General features: G+C 58.0%; 1 protein-coding gene across 2 annotated transcripts in view; it reads right to left on the reverse strand.

Moving 5' to 3' along the window:
- Positions 1–22,041, reverse strand: part of TBC1D16 (TBC1 domain family member 16) — a 71,336-nt gene that overhangs the window by 24,778 nt on the left and 24,517 nt on the right. The gene's annotated exons all lie outside the window — the stretch shown is intronic.

Below are 22,041 nucleotides of genomic sequence, written 5' to 3' on the forward strand. Positions count from 1 at the left end.
ATGTTCATTTATTTTGAGACAGAGAGAGAGAATGACAGCGAGCAATGGGGGTAGGGGCAGAGAGAGAGGGAGAGAGAGAATACCATGCTGTCGGCACGGAGCCCGACGCGGGGCTCGATCTCACAACCCGTGAGATCGTGACCCGAGCCGAGATCAAGAGCGGGACACTCAACAGACTGAGCCACCCAGGCGCCCCAATTAATTGCATTTCTATGCAACAGCAATCAACAGTCTAAGGTGAAATTGAGAAAACAATCCCTTTTACAACACACACGTACAAGAAGTACAAGCCTTGTCCCCTAAAAACTACAAAAACGTTGTTGAAACAAATTAAACGGAAAGTGATCCTGCATTCACGGGCCAGAAGACCGAGTACGGTTAAGAAGGCAATATTCTCCAGACTGATCCATAGATTCAACCCAGTCCCTACTGAAATCCTACTTGCCTTTTTGCGGCTGTCCACAAGCTGATCCTAACATGGTCCTAACAGCCAAAACAATACTGGGGAAGAGGGAAAGAGCTGGAGGGAGGGCTCGCATGTCCCAGTTTAAAACCTCACAGCCTGGAGCCCGCTCCAGCCTGGAGCCCGCTTCGGATTCTGTGTCTCCCTCTCTCTCTGCCCCTCCCCTGCTCACGCTCTGTCTCTCTCTGTCTCGAAAATAAATTTAAAAAACATTAAAAAAAAAACTTACCACAAAGCTACGCTTGTCAAGACTATGTGGTGCTGCCATACGGACAGACATATCGATTAATGGACTCAAATGGAGAGTCCAGAAATGGAACGCATACAGTGACGGTCAACTGATTTCCAACAAGGGTCAAAGCGATTTCCTCCTTCAGCGGAGGAAAAGAGTATTCTTTTGGTTTTGTTTTTGTTTTAAACAAATGGTGTTGGGACCACTGGATATCTATGCGCAAAAGAATTAAACTGGACCCTGACCTCACACCGTTTATAAAAATTAACTCAAAATGGACCAAAGACCTAAATGGAAGAGGTACAACTTCAAACTCTTAGAAGGCAGGCATCGATCCTCATGACCTTGGATCACGTCGTGATTTCTTCATTATGACATGGAAAGCACAAGCAACCAGAGAAAAAGTAGATAATTTGGACTTCATAAAAATTAAAAGCGTTCATGCTTCAAAGGAAACTATCAAGAAAGTGGAAAGACAACCAACCCGCAGGATAGGAGACAATATTTGCCAATCACATATCTGATAAGGGACTAGAACCCAGAGTATTTAAAAACACTTGGAATCCTGAGGCGCCTGGGTGGCTCGGTCGGTTGAGCGTCTGACTTCAGCTCAGGTCATGATCTCACGGTTCGTGGGTTCCAGCCTCACGTCAGGCTCTGTTCTGTCAGCTCAGAGCCTGGAGCCTGCTTCAGATTCTGTGTCTCCTTCTCTCTCTGCCCCTCCCCAACTTGTGCTCTGCCTCTCTATGTCTCTCAAAAAATAAATAAATGTAAAAAATAATTTTTTGAATAAATAAAATAAAAAATAAAGAGAAAAGAAAAGTTTAAAAAGACAATAGCCCTAGAGGGGAAATGATACACAGGTCCGTCAACGGAATGGGTCCCTCCACACAATGGACCATTACTCAGCCATGGGAAGTAATGAGGTGCTGGTACAGAAACAAGTCACTGTGTGCCCATTCTCCCCTGGCCTGGGTCCTCTTATACTTTTCTGAGCAAAGGGTCTTACATCAAGCAATGACCTCAGAAAACATCCTTTTATTCAACGGTAAGTCCCCAGCCCTGCCCTGTTCCGGGGACGGCTCGGTGTGGTCCCCACCGTGTGGAGCTTTGTTCCGGTGGAGAACGAGGTGGCAGACACGGGAAGGAGTCGGCTGCGTCACGGGGGTGTTCTCGGGGCCCGAGCCTAGCGGTGGGTCCTCCTGTGACAACCGCGGTGCCCTGGAAACGGAAACTCGTTTGCTCTCACTTCGTGGAGTTTAACTTCCCTCCCTAGTGCGGGAATGGAAATGATCTCACGTAGCAAATCATCATACGTGAAAAGACCTTCCTTGTGATTCTCTTATTGCTTAACATTTGCAAGTAATAAATCAATTCACTTTTGTGGTTCAGAATCTTAAAAACAGGGCAGCACCAGCTGTGGACGTGCCCTTCCCGACCCCTCCCCACCCTGCCCGGGTACCCCCCGCCCAGAAGCCATCCCCGTCCACGTGCTTATACACGGTTAAAGGGCACCTGTACACACACAGCATTTTGGGAGAATGGCTCAGGCAGAATTGAAAAAGGACAGCCCTTGATCTTTTATTCAAGCTGAACTCACTACAGCAGAATCAATGGTTCTTCTCTGCCTTAGTCACCTGCACTCCAGGAAGACCAGAGGAGGCTGGTCCCCCGCCCACCGGGAGACGGGGACCTCGCAGGGGAGCAAAGCCGCAGACAGGGGCTGTGACACGGCACGGACCGTGCTCCGGCTCCGGGAGAAGCAGAAGGTGCCAGGAGCATCCCCCAGGGCGGGGGATGAGGGTACCTGCGGGCTGGTCTTGGGTGGTCTTTGGGTGGTGGGAGGAGCCTGAGCTGGTGCCGGGCATGCTCGGAAAGAGTAAGAAGACAGCAGGAAGGGCTGGTCAGGCATCCTCAGAGGGCCCCCGCACTGATTTTAAAACCGGGTTGCCCCACGGGGCACCTGGAGGCGGCTCAGTGGGTGAAGCGTCTGACTTCGGCTCAGGCTGTGATCTCTCGCTCATGAGTCGGAGCCCGGCATCGGGGCTCCCTGCTGTCAGCGCAGAGCCTGGAGCCCGCTTCAGATCTCTGCACCTCCCTGCTCACGCTCTCCCTCCCTCTCTCTCTCTCCCTGTCTCTCTCAAAAATAAATATTAAAACACAAAACAAAACAACAGGTTACCCCGAAGATTTGAAGGCACGGTCTCAGACAACTGGATGCCTGGCCAACAAAAAAATGTGGTCCATCCACACAGTGGGATATTATTCAGTCTTGAAAAGGAAGACTGAATCCTGACCCCCTGACATCTGCTATAACACGGATGGACCTTGAGGACACGATATCGCGTGACGTCAGCCAGTCCCCACAGGGCAAGGCCTGTAGGATTCCATTCATATGGGGTCCCCAGGAGAGTCATATTCACAGAGACGGAAAGAATGGAGGGTGTCGGGCGCTGGGGGAGGCGGATCGGAAGTCAGTGTTCAACGGGGACGGAGCTTTGGTTTGGGAAGACGCGGTTCTGGAGGCGGATGGTGGATGACTGCACGACGGTGTGCATGTGCCTGACGCCCCTGAGCTGCCCGCTGGCACATGGTTAAGACAGTTACATTTATATGACGTGTATCTTAAAGGCAGGGGGCGGGGAAGGGGAAGGGGAAGGGGAAGGAGAAAACAGGTTACGCTTTGGCACTTCTCTGTTTCGCCCACGCTAAAGCGTATTTTCTGGTCTTCCCTGTCTTTCCCTGGCTCGAGTCAGGCACGACGGCCTCGAGGATCAGCTGCGGGGCTGGGCAGCCGGGGACCCGCGCGGAGCCCTCGCAGACAGACGGACGGTGGGGCTGTAGGAAGCTCTGATCACGGGCGCTGACCGTGAAGGCTTCACCCCGAGGATGAGTCCGGGAACGTTCAAACAGCGGGGGGAAGGCTGGCCAGCCTGCGCCAAGTGACTTGGTGGCCGTCCCCCCCCCCAACCCCCGGGTCCGATCCCTTCCTTGGCCCGGGTGCCCCGTCTGTGAGCGAGGGTGGGGGTGGAGCCCCTCCTCCACACCCAGGGAGGAACCCTCGGGTTCCTGTGGAGGCCGCTCGACTCCCAGCCAGCCGGGTGCTCTGCGGGACAGGTGGGGAGGTCAAGCTCCCAGCCGGCCCCACCCCTGCCGCCGGTGGCCCAGGGACCACGTCCTGGGTACAGGACGTGCGTGCCTCTGTTCCTCCAGCCAAGCTCGCGGGGATTCCTCCTGCTGACCGGCGTAGCGCCCGAGGACCGGGGACCGATCCGGCTTGGCCCCTTAATCAGCCCACGTGGTCTTGGGCCAGTCACCCACCTCTGTGGGGCTTCTGTGTCCTCACGTGTAAAACGTGGTGGGGGGGGGGGGCTCGCCGGGGCTGTGTCAGATAGGAGGAGGGGCGGGCGTGCGGGAGGCCTCCACCTCTGAGTCTGTCCACTGACAGGGGCCCGCCCTCCCTGACCCCTCAGCCCTGCCCAGAGCCCTTTCCCAGCACGCGGGCCTCCCCGGGACGTGTCATGCCCCCCAGCAGGGATGGTGTCTTCATTCTGCAGGGCCCCGCATGGAGGAGGACACAGAGGGGTGAGAGCCTCACCGTGTGTGCCTTCCTCGCTACGTGTAAAACAGAGCCACGGAGCAGGCAGTGGCCCGACTCTGAGATCCGAGACCCCATTAGGCTCTCAAGTCCTGGCAGCTGCTAAAATGCACACGAAGCGGACCGTTCCAAGCAAAACCGAAGGCCTGTCTGCCGTAACTGACACCACACGCACACACACACACACACACACACACACACGCGTGTGCGTGCACACAAACGCGCACGTCCGCACATAGACAGCGCTGGGCCCGGTTTGGGATTTGCCGGCACAGAGCAGCCAGCCCGTGCACGGGGAGAACGCGCAATGTCGCATCCCGACCGGCCGGCTGGGCCACTAACGCTGGGTGGCCGTGGCCCCTTGTGTGGCCCGTGTGAGCTTTATAAGCGTTCGGGGCACCTCAGTGCTGCAGAGCGCCACAGGGACCCCGTCCTCCTGGGCTCGGATGGGAAATTTTCAAGAGCAGAGGCCGAGCAGATTCTGCTGTTCCAGCCCCTGGAACCTTCTGTGGCTCAGCTCCAGGGTCATCGGCCCACAGCCGAGGCCAACCGGGCTCTTCCGTCCGGAGGGACCCGGGAGCCGTGGGCCGAGGGAAGACAGGCTGAGCAGGGCATAAATCACAGCCCTGAGCCGGGAGGGCAGTGTCTCAGCCCCACGACTACCGCCGTCTCCCCGTCCCTGACGTCACGTGGGCGCACAGGGCTAATTATGAAAGGTGTAAATCACGGAGAGGAAGGGAAGGGGCACATAATTCAGGTTTATTACCAACACAATTTAGGAAAAGATAACCAGGCCAGGCCTTGCTTCTGTTCCTTTACCAATGGGGGGGGGGGGGGGGCGGGGGCGGAGCCAGGGCACACGGCGGGGAGGGGGGAGCGCACCAGAGCTGTGGCAGGTGCTGTTCGGATTTTCATTTTTTTCCCCCCCAAGTCGAACAGAACGGCGCCATCAGATGTCTAAGTAAAACCAAGAAACCAGCCCGACTGCCTTCATGAGTTTCTGAGCTTTCGCTGCGTTGCAAATGTCACCCAGGTGGGCTCAGGACGGACGCGGGATGTTGTGCCAGGCTTTCTCCACTTAACGTCGTTAGGCGGCATTATTCATTACGGGCTGGAGACTCTGATGGCAGCAATCATTTGTTTTTCTTTTTCCCTTAAGGCATTTGCAAATATGCTTGGAGGCTAAGGGACGCTGGGTACATCTAATAAATAAAGCAAAATAATTAATAGCCCACGCAGTCTGGAGACCATTCCTAGCTGCTCCCGAACCCGGCTTCTGAGGACCAAACCGTTCGGCTTCATTCCCCGCTGACTTAATCCTGGAAATAGACTGAAGAGCAGAGATCTCTCTGAACTCTAAAAAGAATGAACAGCAGAGTTACACCTTCCCCGCCCCACCCCAGATTTTACAGGAACTTAGCATAGATGAGAAAATGAGATAGTTCTCTTTTTTTTTATAATTTTTTTAACGGTTATTTATTATTGAGAGACACAGAGACACAGAGGGGGAGCAGGGAGGGGCAGAGAGACGGGGAGACACAGAATCCGAAGCAGGCTCCAGGCTCCGAGCTGTCAGCACAGAGCCCGACTCGGGGCTTGAACCCACGAACCGTGAGATCGTGACCTGAGCCGAAGTCGGACCCTTAACCGACTGAGCCATCCAGGCTCCCAGTTTTTTTTTTTTTTTTTTAATGTTTATTCTTTGAGAGAGAGAGAGAGACACAGTGTGAGTGAGGGAGGGGCAGAGAGAGAGAGGGAGACACAGAATCCGAAGCAGGCTCCAGGCTCCCAGCTGTCAGCACACAGCCCGATGCGGGGCTCGAACTCGTGAACAGTGATCGAAGCCTGATTGAGACCTGAGCCGAAGTCAGTTGCTTAACCGACCGAGCCCCCCAGGCACCCCTGCAAACAAGATAGTTCTAAACCTAAATGTATTTATCTATCAGCTGTTCATGCTCAGCCCATTTGTGGTCCCACCTGGGGTGTCCTGTACGCTTGAGAGAGACAAGGAGAGACACAAGGTCTGCCAAGAGCCAGATCCTGACGGAGGCGAGGGCCCGGGGGCCACGCTGGCAAGACCCCTGAGCCGGCAGAGAAAGGCAGAGGACGCACACCCATGGCGGGTCCCAGCACCCAGCGTCCGTGCAGAGGACGGATGTCCGCGGTCCCAGGCCTGCCAGCCGCGTGACCCCCTCAAGACAAAGCTGGGACACCAAGCAGAAACCAACAATGTGATGCTGGAGGAGAACGGGGAGGGAGGGAGGGGGGCCCGGGGCACCACAACCTGTCTGGGGATGCGGGGACGCTCGGGCTCCTCACACATCAGGTTATTTAGTGCAGTTAAAAGGTACCACGTTGGCCTTGCGTGGCTTTTCTGCAAAATTGCCTGGAACGGTTCATCAGCCCTGGAAAGTCCCCCTCCAATATGTCGGGCCCCCAATCACACAGGTCTTATGTCTTGCCAGGGGCAGGAGGGGGTCCTGCTGTCGTCTGCACCCCTGTTCCAGAAAGCACGCCCAAACCGTAGAACCAAGAGACAGAGACCGGACTCAGCAGCAGGCTAAGCACATAACTAAGTCACAAGGAGCAGACTCGGCGAGGGGCGGGTCGTCCTCGACCGGGGGCTTTGCCGTGGGTGGTGGGCCCTGGGACCCAGAGCCTGGCGCTGACCCTGCCCAGGTCAACAAGTGACTCGCTGTGGGTCCATCACACCAAGTACGGGGAAGCTTCAGATTCGCCTGAGCCCTGTGGGCACCTGCTCTCCCCACCCCGGACCCTCTGGCCCGCTGCCCGGATGCAGCTGGCAGCAGGTGTGTAGTTTATAGGGGCCCCCGTGGTGCCCCCGTGTGTCCCACCGCTCAGCAGAAACAGAATCATCGCCACCCAGGCTGGTGGCTTCCCCGACTTTTTCAGTGACGTTCCCTCAGGCAGTTTAAAAATGGAATGAATACTAATAATAATTTGACTAAATTTAGGTGCTCCCCTTAGGCATCTGATTAAATTTCATGAACTCCTTCTCAGGCGTTCGGCCCGAATTCGCCTTCTCTCTGGGCCTCACCGCAAGGACTTCTTGGCCATCGCGAGGATCGGGCGGGCTGGCCGCGCCTTCCCAGAGCGACAACAGCATCGGAAGAGGTTTAGGGGGAAGGGCAGTGGGGGTCTGGAGCGGGGCGTCGTGGGTCCGGGCGACCACCGGCGATTACCCAGAGAAGGAGCACGTGGTCACAGAAGCACCTTAAAGATCTCGAGGCCAATCAGCCCATTTTCCTACAGGGGACGCCGAGGCACGGGGAGCGAAGGCACCAGCCGAGAAACGCAGCCAGGGGAGGAAGGGTGGAGCTGGGGGCCAGAACATTCTGGATCTCGAGCTCTGGGCTTGGTGCCGCTCCGTGCGGCTCCTTTCCACTTCCGGCTTCGTGTGAACCACCTCCGGGAGGCCCTACAGCACAGACGCTCCTGGCTGGCTCTCCCAAACACGCCGTCCAGGACGCTCAGGGCGACGCCCCAGGGGCCTCCCCAGGAACCCCTGGCGTGACCCGGGAACCCCACACCCAGAGCTGAGAGTAAGCACTGGCACCTGAGGCCTGGGTGCTGGGGGCTCTGGGGACACACTGTGGCGAGCCCTCTCCCACGCCCGACGCAAACCATTTGCTCTAATGACAGCAAACAATAAAAGTCACCTGCAGTCTTTGATACGGCTACTCAGTTATGCTCACTTACATTCTATCCACACGGTTGGCACCACGGACCTGAGGTTCACATACCCCCCTCTCCCGTGAGTGACGTCGGAACCTAACCCGTCTCTGATTCCTCCCTGCCTACGATGCCCCCCACTCGTCTGTTGTTTCTTCGCCCCCCTGGACCTGCTTCCGGGCTGACCAACAGCATTCTCTGGCCCCGAGCCGTTGCGGGGCTTGGCTCGGGGTATTTCAGGCGAGCCAGGATTGGGACACCGGCCGACAGGGCGTTCTGAGAGCGAGAGGTCTATTCACCAACCTGGGGAGCTCGAAAGGCTGCTGCCGGGGGCGGCGGGGCACCCTCCATCCGCCTGCCTGCGCCACACCGATGCTCACTGCCGGGCCCGGATCGCAAAGGCAGTTCCCGGGGTAGAAGGGATAAAGAGGCCGGAATGTGACGGGCGGCAGGTCCGGAGAGCCTCCCCCTGCCTCCGGGTCTCCAAGAAAGAAGTTCCAAGAGGGTGGTCCTCCCGGAGGTTCGGGGGACCTTCCGATGGGGGCTGGTAGCTTTGTCGCTTTGATGTGCCCTTCCGTAAACACCAGAAGGACCCCGAGAGAGCAGCGGGCCTCTGGTTTTCCTTACAGAAGAAGAAACTGTGGATAACAGCGCAGAAAAACACGCCAAGGTGTCAGCCATGAAGAACACAAATGGACATGGTTTCGCACACCTGTACCAGGAGCGAGTTACTTCCAAACGGGGTGGCGGCCGGCGTCAGGAGGCGTGCGATCAAGCAGGGCACCTCCTGCCCGGGGCACAGTGAGCCCGGCAACCCCCCACCCCTCCCCGCCCATTCTGCAACAGGAAAAGGAGTGTGCTCATTATAGATTCAGACACTCAGATGCGGGTAAAGCAAAACCGTAGAGGCTCCCGTGCCTTCGCCAGCCCCAGCCCGGATTCAGGGCCTGCTCCCCGGCGGGAGACTCTGGGGTGCGTGCTCCACACAAGCACGGGCCCCCGAAACAGACGTGCCAGAGCAGATAAGGGATCGTAGCCGTGGCCTTTGTCCACGTGGGGTCAGTCGCACCGCCAGTTCAGGACCGCTTCAGTCTCCGTGTATTTATTTAAACATTCTTTAGCGACAAGACTTGAGATGTGTTCCTTTTTTTTTTTTCTTTTTTGGCCGGATAAATAACACCACGTTGAACTTCAGCGGGCGTGCCCGTGTGCATGCGCGTGTATGCATTAAACCTCCGCGCACACACAACATGATTCACGGAACTTCGTGTGCACACACGTACACACTGAGCCTCTGCGTGTACGTGTGCGGACGCACATGCGTGTGCCTCTGTGCACGTCTGTCAAATTGTCCACAACCACGGCTCGAACCTTTAAAGCGGCCATGGCAACGTGCCTCTGCGACCGCTCTCCTCTTTGGTTCTGATTCTGGGAGCCGCTGGGGGAACAATCCTGCCGGCGCGCGAGTACCGAGCACGGACACGTTTCTCACCGAGAGCGGAGTAAACGTCCGTGAGAGGCGTGTGGTCAAGTGAAACGTCATGCATTTACCCAGAAGGATATTCTGCAGGCGTTAAAAATGACGGCCATTAAGGAGACGTGGAGCAGGGAGGAATTTATGACAGGACTGAGCTCCCGCGGTCCTGGGGGCGGGAGCGAGGCCGGCCCACTCCCCGGGGAAAGCAGCGCGCATCTCGTGAAATGCAGCACGAACACCGCGCATCCTGGGGCCCAGGTGTGCCCTCCACAGGGATCGGCTCCCCACACCAAGGACGGGAGCAGGAATTGTCACCGCGGTGTTGTTCCCAGAGAAAACCCCCGAAGACAACAAGGTGAGGCCTGGCAGGTACACGGACGAGCAGAAACAGGCAAAGCGTGGACACGGGCACAGCCGTCCAGAGAGGTGAAGGCAGGCACGACCTGAGGCACGGAGCTGGTCACAGAGGACTGCAAAGGACGGTGACGTTTTTAGAATGCCCCAAATCAGGCAGACAACACGCGGCATCGTTTGGTAAAGGCACACTCACGAGGACAGCCCGCTGCGCGCGGGCGAGGAGATCATGCACTCGGCATCCCAGCAGGTGACTCCGTCTGGGATGACACAGGGGTTCCCGACCACGCAGCTGTGAGGGCCGAGAGGGGCTCGTGCTATCACGATGCTGCGTGGGCCACACGTGCTACAAAGATTTTTTGCATGTATCCCATATAATGAAATTTCAGATTCTTTTTTTTTAAAAAGCCAAGAAACCAGATTTTACAAATAGCATGCCCACAACTCTATAAAAAATAAACAAACAAGAAATAAACAACCAAACCAGAAATAAAGGTAAGCAGGGAGGAAACACAAGAAAATGTCACCAAGGGCTGCGTGGGGTAGCGGGTCCTCGGCAAGACGCCCCCCTCCAGAAAGTACTTGGGTAAAGCACACGTGGCTTTTATAGTTAAAAAAGAAAAACAGGGGCGTCCGGGTGGCTCAGTCAGTTGAGCGTCCGACTTCGGCTCAGGTCACGATCTCGCGGTTCGCGGGTTCGAGCCCCACGTCGGGCTCTGTGCTGACGGCTTGGAGCCCGGAGCCTGCTTCGGATTCTGTGTCTCCCTCTCTCTCTGCCCCTCCCCTGCTCATGTTCTGTTTCTCTCTCTCTCTCTCTCTCAAAAATAAATAAACATTAAAAAAATTTTTTTTTAAAAAGAAAGAGAAACAAAATCCCTCCAACTCAGGAAAAACATCAAAGGCAAAGAAGCCCAAACAAATAAACAACAACAACAAACAAAGCCAAAACCTCTCCTCTACAGACAAAAAAAAATTGACCCCATGCAATCAACTCGCAGTTTCAACAGGGAAATAAAACCAGAAGGTCAAATGACCAACACCTAAGTCGGGACTCAGGTCTTACAGCAAACAAAGGTGGTCCTGACCCTCCTCGCCTTTGGGGGGACCCCTCCCCCTCCCCCCCACCCGCCAGGCCATCCTCTGGCTTCAGGCAGCAGCACCCGTAGACTGTAGTCAGGGCCTACTGTGGCCCACGACACTGTCAGTTTCCTGGGGCTGCCCTAGCAAATCACCCCAACCGGGTGCCTAAGAACAGTAGAAATGCATGGTCCTGCGGCCCTAGAGGGCAGCAGTCTGAAATCAAGGCGTCCGTAGGGCCACACTCCCTCCGGAAGCTCGAGGGGAGAATCCTGCCTTGCCTCTTCCAGCACCTGGCGGCCTCCGGCATCCCTGGTGTCGGCTTGTCGATGCACCCCTGCGACCCCTGCCTCTGTCCTCACACGGCCTTCCCCCTGTGTCCGTCTGTCCTTTGCTGTCTCTTCCGAGGACACCCACCCCGGGACCCACCCTGAAACCGTGTGGACGAAATCCTCAATTACATCCGTGAAGGCCCTCCGAGGAAGGTCACATCCGAGGTTTCGGGTACAGGTGAATTTTGGCGGGCACACGACTCAACCCACTAGGGACGAGGTTCCCAGGAACCAAAGGCGTATTTAAGCCACGTGTGGGATGGGGAGGCCGGGTGGTAGGCGCTAGGCAGGGGAGCCACTCCGAGGCCAGGCGGGCTGCTGGGGGGACGGTCCCCGCCCCGTCCCGGAGCGTCCGGCCCTCCCTCGCAGAGGCGCCCGATCCTGGGGACACGGCCGCTCCTTCTCGTGGGCCGTGCTGGCTCCGTCCCCCACCCCCGGCCCAGCCCCGAGGCCCTGGCACCGAGTAGGACCGGAGAGGCGGCGCGCCAGCAGGCTAGGGCTGCCCTCGCCCCGTGGAAGCCCCTCTCCATTGATCCCCTCCATTTGCTTCGCGGACATGCATTTCCCATCGTAAACTGTGCTAAATGCTATTTAGTAGCTAATTAACTTTCTGTGTGAAGACCTAATTGCACACTCCCCCCTCCGCCCGGGTCCTCGGGGGACACAGAGCTGTCCTAGGGCATTTTTTCTGCTCACTCTCCCCTCCCAGGCACAACCTCCAGCCCGGCAGCGGGCTGCCAATCAAGGCGGCAGAGGTCAAGGGGGACCAAATTAGGAGCCCTCTGTTACTGCCAAACTTGCTTGGCGAAGCTTAATTTAAATGGAAAGCAAAAAGGTTATGGAAAATAATTTTTCCCAGTGAAACTCTTTGCCAGGCGGCGGAAGGGGGTGCCGTCCTCCGGAGCGGCGGGTTTCTTCCCTGAGATGTTCCGACCGGAGTCTGTTTATATGTTGACTGTCCCGGTGTCCGCCATCCATCGCCCGGAGAGATAATCAGAAAATAAAAGCGTTTCATTAGCGCGTGAATAAATCACCGCAGAGTGCCGATTACCGCAAGGTCCCGGTGCGCGGGAGGCGGGAGGGGGCAGAGGTGTGCGTTTGGTCCACATCCACCCACGTTGGGCCAAAAGCCACCACTGGCTTTGTTCCCCGGTCTCGGACCTTGTGTGTGTAGCACTCGCTGGGCACAGCTCCACGCCACAAGACCACACTCCCGTCAGGAACGCGGGATCTCTGGTTGTCACCCTCCAAGACAGAAGTCCGATCCACGCCGATGCTTTGATCGGCACAAATGCAGTCTCAAATCAGAGCTTGAGAGCAGACGCCTCAGTCCCGCATCCTTCCCATCACCCCTGGCGGTCGGTTATACGGCCCCCAGGACAGCTCTGGAGACCAGCCCCTGCCTGCAGAGCACCCTTGTGAAGTCCCCCCACCCCAAGACCCCTGCTGGAGAAGACAGAACAGAAGGGGAGAGACCTTTCCTCGGCCAAAGGTGGTTTCTTTTTGTTTATTTTTGACACAGAGAGAGAGAGAGAGAGAGAGAGAGATCGGGAGAGCTGGGGAGGGGCAGAGAGAGAGAGAGGGAGACAGAGGATCCAAAGTGGGTTCTGTGCTGGGAGCAGAGAGCCCAGTGTGGGGCTCGAACTCACGGACCGTGAGATCTTGCCGTGAGCCGAAGCTGGACACTCAACGGACTGAGCCACCCGGGCGCCCCCGCCAAAGGTGGTTTCCATCTTGGAAAGCAGAGGCGCTGAGCGTAACACCCGGTTTGGAAGGATGAACGGCCAGGGTGTGTCCGCCCAGGGTGCCTCTCTGATCGCCTCTTGTGATCGAAGGGCAGAGCCACCCCTGTGAGCGGGTTTCATCTTGGAAACCACAATCCCAGCTGGGTGTACCATTCACTCACAGTTTCCGCAAACCTGACCCTGCAGGGGGTGTGTGCTTGAACCCTGAGTCCCCCGTCTTCGGTGGGACATGTCACCCCTGTTAGGTCGATGGGAAGGTTTGGTTGAGTGAGAAGCCTGCAGCCAGACCGGTGAGTGAGGCTCACCCCTGGGCAGGCCGGGCAGGGGGTGGAGGCCGGGGGTGCCTTGGTGGGGGCGGGGGGGCTGCTGAATCCCACCCCCCCCATCCCTGCCACCGGCTGCATTTGTCATGACCTCTGGGAGGGTCTGCATTTTCGGTCAGCTGTGCCCTCTTGCCCTGTGATCTCTCCCGCTGTGATTCTCCAGTTCCCATCCCTCAGCAGCCTTGGAACAAGGCCCCCTGGGATACACTGTGTTTCCACAGAGGGTTCCGGACATGAGGTGGGGCCCAGGCATCTCCATGGCAGGCAACAGATGGTCAGGACCAGGATCCGTCATGGGAGTGCGGCCAGTGTCCTCACCCAGGACCCCAACCCAAACCAACATGGGAATTGTTCCAGAATATCTGGGTGCCGGCGAGGAACAAGCATTTCTCTAAGGGGGTTATTTTATTATTATTATTTTATTTTATTTTATTTGAGAGGAAGAGAGAGGAAGAGAAGGCACACGTGTGTGCACCGGGGAGGGGCAGAGGGAGAGAGAGAACCCCAAGCAGGCTTCATGCTCAGCGTGGAGCCCGACGCAGGGCTGGTGGATCCCACGACCCTGGGATCATGACCTGAGCCAAAACCAAGAGTCAGATGCTTAACCTACTGAGCCACCCAGGTGCCTCTGAAGGAGAAGATCTTAAATTTGCAGAAACCATCCCAGCAATTCTGAAAGTGATGAAAAAAACAAAAACAAAAACAGAGAAAGGAGGATATTGAGTATTTTCTTCTGACTCAAACAATTTTCAAGTTTTTCTCCTCGAAACTTTGTGTTTGTATGTGTATGTGTGTGCCTGAGTGCATACGTGAATGCTCGTGTGTGCATGTGGGCACACGTACATGTATGCGTGCCCGCGTGTGCCTTTATGTGCCTGCATGTGAAGTACATGTGTGCGGGCGGGCAAGTACACACATGTGACTGTGTGTGCACATATGTGTACAGGTATGTTTGCCCATGTGCATGTATATGTGTGTGTGTGTGTTTTAACATTTATTTATTTTTGAGAGGCAGAGAGAGACAGAGCGCGTGTGGGGGAGGGACAGAGAGAGAGGGAGACACAGAATCCGAAGCAGGCTCCAGGCTCCGAGCTGTCAGCACAGACCCTGACGCGGGGCTCGAACCCACGCACCGTGAGATCATGACCTGAGCCGAAGTCAGACGCTGAACCGACCGAGCAGGTGTGTGATTTAAGCCAGGATTTCCTGTTCCTGCCCAGGGCCTGGCCGACCTGCAGTGACGAAAGGACAAGAGCTTGCCCCCGGGGATCGGGCCCTAGGCGCTGGGATTAGGAAAGAGGAGAAGGTATTAACGCCCACCCAGAAATCATCACATGTATTTACTTTCAACATTTTCCCTGACATTTACCGGGACGCGCTGGCCTGGCCACCAGCCCTGGCCTCCTTGGCAAGTGGGCATCTGTCCGGTCTTGTGTGCTCTTTCCAGAGTCACAAAACAAAGCAATTCTACCCAAAGAAGTCACACCAGCTGATGGGCCTCTCTCCCCGGCTCCAGGAACGGTTGTGGCCAATTCGCCCAAACTGGACATAGTCTCCCTTTGTCAGCTGGAGAGAGCTATGCGTTAAGTCCAGACCCACAGTCGGCTCCATCAGGCATGCTGCCAAGGGGCGTGGTGGGCACGGCCGGGATGGGGCTCCTGGCCATGGGTCTGCCCGATCGTAGAACGGTGGGGTAAAGTCAGACACGGCCCAGATGGCTGTACCCTGCTCGGCCAGCCGGGGCTCCTCCTGGTGAATCTGAATTCTATGTTCCGTACCGAAGAATTCTACTGGCACGCACCAGCCACTCAGCAGACCAATTCCAAAACAAGGGGAACAAAACCCAAATCATTAGCTTTGGGGGTGGAGGGCATTTTTCTGGAAGGTTCTATGCCTGGGATGTTGGTCCTTTAACTGGTAACCAGCCACAAAGCGACACTCAGTGGCCCCCTGCTTGTTTTGTCGGCCACAGTCTTGAAAAACCGAAGCCTAATTCCGCCCAGTACGGTGAAGCCTGTCCCGGCCAGACCTGCCCAAAGCCCTGGGCTTGGTTGTGCGTCCTGGGTTCCCGCCAGCCTAGATGGTGACACCACAGCACGGCCCACACCTGCCTTCTCATGGCAGGCCCTTCCTGGGGACCCGGAACCCTCAGTTCTGTCGAGGAAAAGCCTTTCAGTCAGTAAAGAAGGAAACGATTTCCCCAAAGGACGTTTCTTAGACTGGAAAAAAACACACACACACACACACACAAACAAAACGCAGAGGGGTCGCCAGGGACGTTTTTCTACCGTCTACGTGAAAGGCCAGGGAACTCAGAGACGGGGTTCCGGTGGTCCCGATGGCACCCCGAGTGGTAGGGAGGGCACTTAAGACCCTCACAAGCAGCACTGTGTTTCCCTGATGGACAAGCGCCGAGAGCCAGGAGCGAATTTCGCCCGATAGATAACTAGAGTGGGGTCATCCAAGCTGAGTCCCTCCCTGCCTGTTTACGGGCTCTCCCCAGCAGGTGGGTTAAGCCACCCAAAGCCTCCTTAACTGGTCACCGACGGGTCTAGGGAGCAGATGGGGTGGGGCCCTCTCACCTCTAACAGCGTGAGCTTTCTGCTCCGAGCCCGAGTGACAGAGAGGCCCCCAAAATAAGCACAGTGCTAGATTATCTCAAGGAGGAAAAGACATGCTGGCGTTTTGTTCTGTTTTGTTTCGTCTGCCACAGAGGAAGCCCTAATAAGTGTCCCTCGTCTTTGCCCTCTCCAGAGCCTCCAGGGCTCAGGGCCTTGGCTGAGTTCAGAACTGTTTTAAAGGCTTCTCCCCACGTGGGCAAGTCTGAACCCGCACGGTCGATAGGACGGCCCCGCACGGCAGAGGCGATGGGTGCTGAGTCACCACGGGTTCAGGCTCCCGGCCGGGCCACCCCATGAGCAATGGCCCCAGGCATGGGCCCTGGGACGGCCTGAGGTCCTCGCTGGGGGCCCTGCGTGGTCAAGGGCGCTGGCCTTTCAGCGCAGGTTGTGGTTGAACTTGGACACCTGCCAAACCCGTAGGGCCCATCATGTAGCAACTATTTCTGGACCCAGACTTCGGAAACACCCACCATGGGTGACGAGAAAGAAGGCAGGCGTGCCCTGCAGGGAGGTGGGGCGTCGGCCCGGGGATCTCCGCCCCGATCTGTACCCGACTCCCTGCCGCCCTGAACCAAAGCAAGAGGGAGTGCGGCGTGGGCCCCTGACGGCGGCCACGGCAAGGCCCGGCAATAACGGAGGGCCGCCTTGGCTAGCCTCGTTCCTGCCGCCTCCCCGGAGGCCTCCTTGGCGTCCCTCACTCATTTTGCCCACGACCCCGAGCTCCCCTTTGCCTGCTTTGCCACAGGCTGAGAGGACTCTAGAGCCTTCATTAAAATAGAAAAACCAGAGGCGCCCAGGAGGCTCAGCCGGTTGAAGATCCTGCTCCTGTGGCTCGGGTTGTGATCTCACGGTTCATGAGATCGAGCCCCACGTCGAGCTCCGAGCTGAGTGTGGAGTCTGCTTAAGATTCTCTCTCTCTCTCTCTCTGCCCCTCTCCCCTGCTCATGCTCTCTCTCTCTCTCTCAAAAGTAAATAAGAAAAACCAGTGCTTATGCTCTAAGAGGGGGTGCCCTCCAGGCCTGCAGGCCCAGCCCGCCCCTCCCTGACGCTCCCCTTCTGGATTCCCAGTGGCGGCCTAGTAGGTTGAGACGCACCCTCGTGGGGTGCTTGATTCAGGGGTCCTGTCAGGGAGCTGGCCCGTGGACACCTCGTTGCACCTCGGGCCCAGCGCCCACACCCAGAAGGGCCTGCTCCAGGAGCCCGGGGGAGAACCTAGTTTCCTAAGTTCTGGAAAACGGGAAGGTGGTATCTATCTGATGATCAGATCCTGACAAGGCTCTTGGAAGAGCTCCCTCCAGGTTTCCCTGCCCTGCAGAGGCTCCGGAAGGCTCCAGACTTTACTCCAAGCTGCTTTCGATTCGGACCAGACAAGCTGTGTCTAGAGCCGGTGTCCGTGTCATAGAGTGGCCCCCGCCAGCGAGGGGAGACCCTGGATGGGGAGCCCAGGCCACCGCCAGCCCTCTGGCCGGGGCGCCACAGTGGCTGAGCCAGACCGTCCGTCCAGGCCGAGCGGCATCAGGCCTGAGGTCCAAGACCGCTTGCCCGGATGGTGGAAAATCCACGCAAACTTCTGGACCTTGTCCAAAACACTGGTTCTCAAAACACTGGAAAGACGAGCACCCAGGTGGCTTCTCACGTTCCAGTGACCCTGCCGACCTCAGCTCCTTCCGCCCCTCTCTCTTCTTCTATCGTGGCAAAAGACAACATAAAATTTACCGTTCTAGCCCCTTTTAAGTGCACAGTCACATCGTTGTGCGACCACGACCACCGTCCGTCTCCAGAACATTGTCATCGTCCCAAACTGAAACTCTGTCCCCATTGCGCGCTGGCTTCCCATTCCCCTCCCCCGGCCCCTGGTGCTCTCTGTTCAAGTCTCTGTCTCTCTGTAAACAAGGACTCTAGAAAACCTCACGTAAGTGGAATCCTACAGGATTTGTCCTCACTGAGCGTCCACGAGGTCCGTCTGTGGGGTCGCAGGTGTCAGGACTTGCTTCCTTTTTGAGGCTGAATAATATTCCCCCGTGTGGACGGGCTGCGTTGTGTTTCCATCCGTCGACCGACACTTGGGCCGTTCCCGCCTTTTGGCCTTCGTGAGTTAATGAGGCTCTGAATGCGGGTGTGCACATAGCTGAGTCCCCGCTTTCAGTTCTTTGGGGTTCCTCCTCTCTATTCTCTACTCTTCGTTCGCGCCCTGGGGTCAGTGCATGCATGGCATCCAGCGTGTTCCGGGGGCACCGGGAAGGACAGACTGCATCCCCGTGTCTGGCTGCATCCAGCTGACCGCTGCCCGACATCCCGGCTCTACCAGCAGCAGGTGCCTGTGCTCCGGGGCGGGGGGCCAAGCCTGCCTAGGGCCTGCGTGGTCTCTGGGGAGGCCGTGGTTGGCATGATGTGGGGTTAGGGGAGGCCATGCTGGCAACTGTCTACCCACAACACCCAGACTTCGGTGAGGAGACGGGAGCCGGCTGGAACGGAGAGGGGCCACCGGGAAGGAGTATCCGCGGGTCCCACAGCTGAGGGAGCCTGGCCCAGGTCTGAGCTTGTGTCCCCCTCCCCAGCAGCACGCAGCCAGCCAGCCCCTATAGCAGGCTGAGATTTCAGGACTGCCCGGCTCACGTCCACGCTGAGTGCTTGACAACCCCCGCCCCCCAACAAGGAGGAGGTGGCCAGGGTTGGCAACAACCAAGGGGAGGTCCCCCAGCCCTGAGCAGACCGGGTGCGGGCGCCGGGGAGGGGCCCGGGAAGCCTGGCGGGCGCTGCGGGCAGTGGACACCCCTGGCTGATCTGGAGGAAGCCTGCCATCTGCTGGGCACGCGGAGATCCCTCCCGCGGCTGAAATGCCACCTCCCGGAAAATGGAGTTTTGGGGGCGGTGTTTGCCAGCCTCGTCCTTCCCGGAGGGCGGGGGGAGCGGAGGGACCCTGCCGCCTGGACGGAACCGATCCCAGGGCCGGAGAGAGCGGGCGGGCGCTCTGCAAAGAGCCGGGACCCGATGGCCCGCGCCTGTCCCCTGCGCGGGAAGCGTGCGCTGTGCACGTCTGCCGGGTGCCCAACAAAGACGCCTCTCTGCAGGTTCCCCTCGCGCTGCGGGGCGCACAATGCGCCCTTTCACCCCAGGTGGCTCTGGCGGAGCGTGGCGACTCCCTGGGGTGCCCGGCTGGCTCCTGGCCCTGCGCTCCGCCGCTCGCGGTTCAGAAGCCCTAGGAGCTGCCGTCAGGGAGACTTCGCAGACCCGACACGCGTGTTTGCACTCTCACCCACAGGGGAAAGTCTAGGAGCCTCTGTCTGTCCACACGCTCCCAAGAGGCGGGGCGTGACCCCAATTAAACGGCGGCCATCGGATCTCGAGATCGGGGAGCACGGGGAGCGTGCAGGGAGCCTGCTGTCACTCGACACCCTTCCCGGCAGCCCGCCAGACTCGGAGAGAGACCGTAGCTACCAAAAATAATCCTTCCAGTGTTTAAATATTTAGAGAAGTGAGACAGACCTTGATGCCTTTACCATCTACAGGGACCGGCCCTGACCGCCAGCCCTGGGGCCCCTGGGAGAGGCCACGTTGCCTACCGGCCCCCTCTGCTGGGTCCAGCGTCTCCTACTCTCCCCCCACACGCCTGTGACACGTACGGGTCTCCTTCCAGTGCCCACAAGACAGCTACTCTCCCCACCCCGCTTCCAGAACATTCCCACGTCCAGCTTCTTACTCCCATGTGTCCCAGGCACCTCTTTCCTATAGCGCTTTCTGGCTCCAAAGCCCCTCAGGACAGGGCCCCCTTCCCGAAAGGGTTTGCACCCCATCTCGAAGACCATCAAAGTGTAGGAGAAGGGGTGTGCCCATCCGACCCTGGGGCGGTCTCCACGCTCCCTTCTCCGGGGACCAGGGATGACACGGGGTGGGGTGGCTCCTGGCCGTGGTTTTCGGGACCTCGCGTGCCCCTTGGGGCCACCCCTCACGACGGCCTCGTGGACGCATCAGTCGTGGTGCCTGTCGCGTGGAGGAGAAGGTGGGGGCTTGCCAGGGCGCGTGGCCGGGCACAGCTGGGATGTGGCCTGGGGGAGGGTTCCAGCATTGCCACGCTTAGGGACCGTCTGTGTCACTGCCTGCAGCTGAGGAAGGCCCGGGACTCGCTCAAGGGCCACCTGCTGGCACCGAGGTCCAAGCCTCAGCTTTCAGAGGGCAGGGGGTTTGGACCAGTGTGGCCGGGGGCTCCGGCTTCCCTGGATCATCTCAGGGTCCTCGAAGCAAAGCAGCATGTTCTGGAGATCGCAGAGGGGCTACTGGGAGCCCTTTGTCCCCTGCCGATCACAGGTGTCTGAGAAACATTGGCTGAATGGAACACCAAGCCTAAGTAAAAACGTCCTCTCTGTTTGCTCTGCTGGGAATGAGCGCTAAGTCAAACAGCGGACACAAGAACATTTCAATCAAGAGACAAAGGTCATTCGCCACCGCCTCTCCCTTTTGGGGAGGATCTGGTCAGGTATCGGGTTGCAGCGAAACAGCCAGGCGTGGGTCCCCCCAGACAGAGCGCCACTCCCCGCCTCACCCGGGAGGCGCTGCCGCGTCACCGCCTCTGTGACCTCACTCTCACATCTCCCGGAGGCTCACGCGGGGCCTCGGGCCCTGCCGAGCTCCTGCCGGGGCTGCTGATGCAACAGCAGGGGCCCCAGGGACTCTGGCTTCCCGCTCCCGAAGGCGGCTCCAAGCCTTTGGAGCAGCCCAGCTCCCCAGGGAGCAGCCCGCGGCCCCCAGTGCAACAAATCATCCAGGGTTGCGTCAAGGACCCCCAGAGGGGCTGTCGCGGCGTGTGAGCTGAGCGGGAGAGGACGACCATTTCATTTCCCCGTCCTTTGAAGAGCCTCCTGCAGCGGGAGCTCGGCGTCCCCAGGGAGTCCTGCCTCTCCTGGAGGCTGGACTTCCTTCTTTTCGGTTCTGGAGGGATTGGTGCTTTTCTCTCCTCCCTGTGCCGACAGCTCTCATAGAAAGAGGTCAGCTTTCTGACGAGCCGGCGGTCCTTGGGCGGGCAGCCAGCAGCATGACTTCAAGGCGACCCAGCAGGTGCAGTGGCTCCCTTGGGTGACACTTTTGGTGGCCGGGGACCTCTGGAATCCTGCTCAGAGCCAGGGAGGGGGCAGGCCCGCAGACCGTTCTCCTCTGGGAGAGGGAGGCTCCGGGGAGAGGGCTGGCCAGAGAAACCCAAACCAAGAAAAAAGCGGAACACCAACCAGAGCTGGCCAACGCGGCGGTCCCAAGCCACACGCGTCATCAAGCGCGTGCGACGCAGCGGGTTACCACTGAGATGCGTTCTCCGCGTAGCGGACACACGGGATTCCCAAGACTTGGTACGGAGACGGGACGTCAACATTTCTCGCCAAAAACTTGCTACCGATCACAAGCTGAAATGGCAATATTTGGGGATTGTTGAAATGAATTTGACACGTCTCTTTTTCACTTTTTAAAGGGTGGCTGTGAGACCCACTCAAAACATGCCCGGCTGACTGTTGGCAAAGATTCAAAAGCAACCCCACGGCGGGACGGTCTTCTCGGTGCTGCTGACGTAATATATGGGGGGGGGGGGCCGTGGTGGGGGCGCAAAGCTACTCAGGGGACACGGCTCACAGAGCTCTGCAGGCAGGTGCACACAGAGGGTGCCGGTAAAACCTGCAAGACCTCGGGTTGCACCCACCTCGGTTTCCTGGCTTGGAAGGCGTGCCGTGGTTTTATGCGGGACGTGCCGCTGGGTGGAGGGTACGTGGGGCCTCCCCGCACATTTTGTTTTGCAAACTCTACCGTTATTTTATGTAAGCTTGTTTATTTGCTTTTGAGAGAGAGAGAGAGAGAGAGAGAGAGAATCCCAAGGAGGCTCTGCACTGTCAGCACAGACCCCAACCCTGGGTTTGATCCCACAAACGGTGAGATCATGACCTAAACCGAGATCAAGAGTCGGACGCTTAACCGACTGAGCCACCCAGTGGCCCCTACTTTTAAAATAAAGTTTTTAAGGGGCCTGAGCGGCTCCGTCGGTTAAGCGTTCGACTTCGGCTCTGGTCACGGCTCGGGTCACGATCTCATGGTTCGTGGGTTCGAGCCCCGTGTTGGGCTCTGTGCTGGACACCTGCTAGGAGCCCAGAG

Source organism: Panthera tigris, chromosome E1 (genome assembly GCF_018350195.1).
Source record: "Panthera tigris isolate Pti1 chromosome E1, P.tigris_Pti1_mat1.1, whole genome shotgun sequence".
NCBI lineage: Eukaryota > Metazoa > Chordata > Mammalia > Carnivora > Felidae > Panthera > Panthera tigris.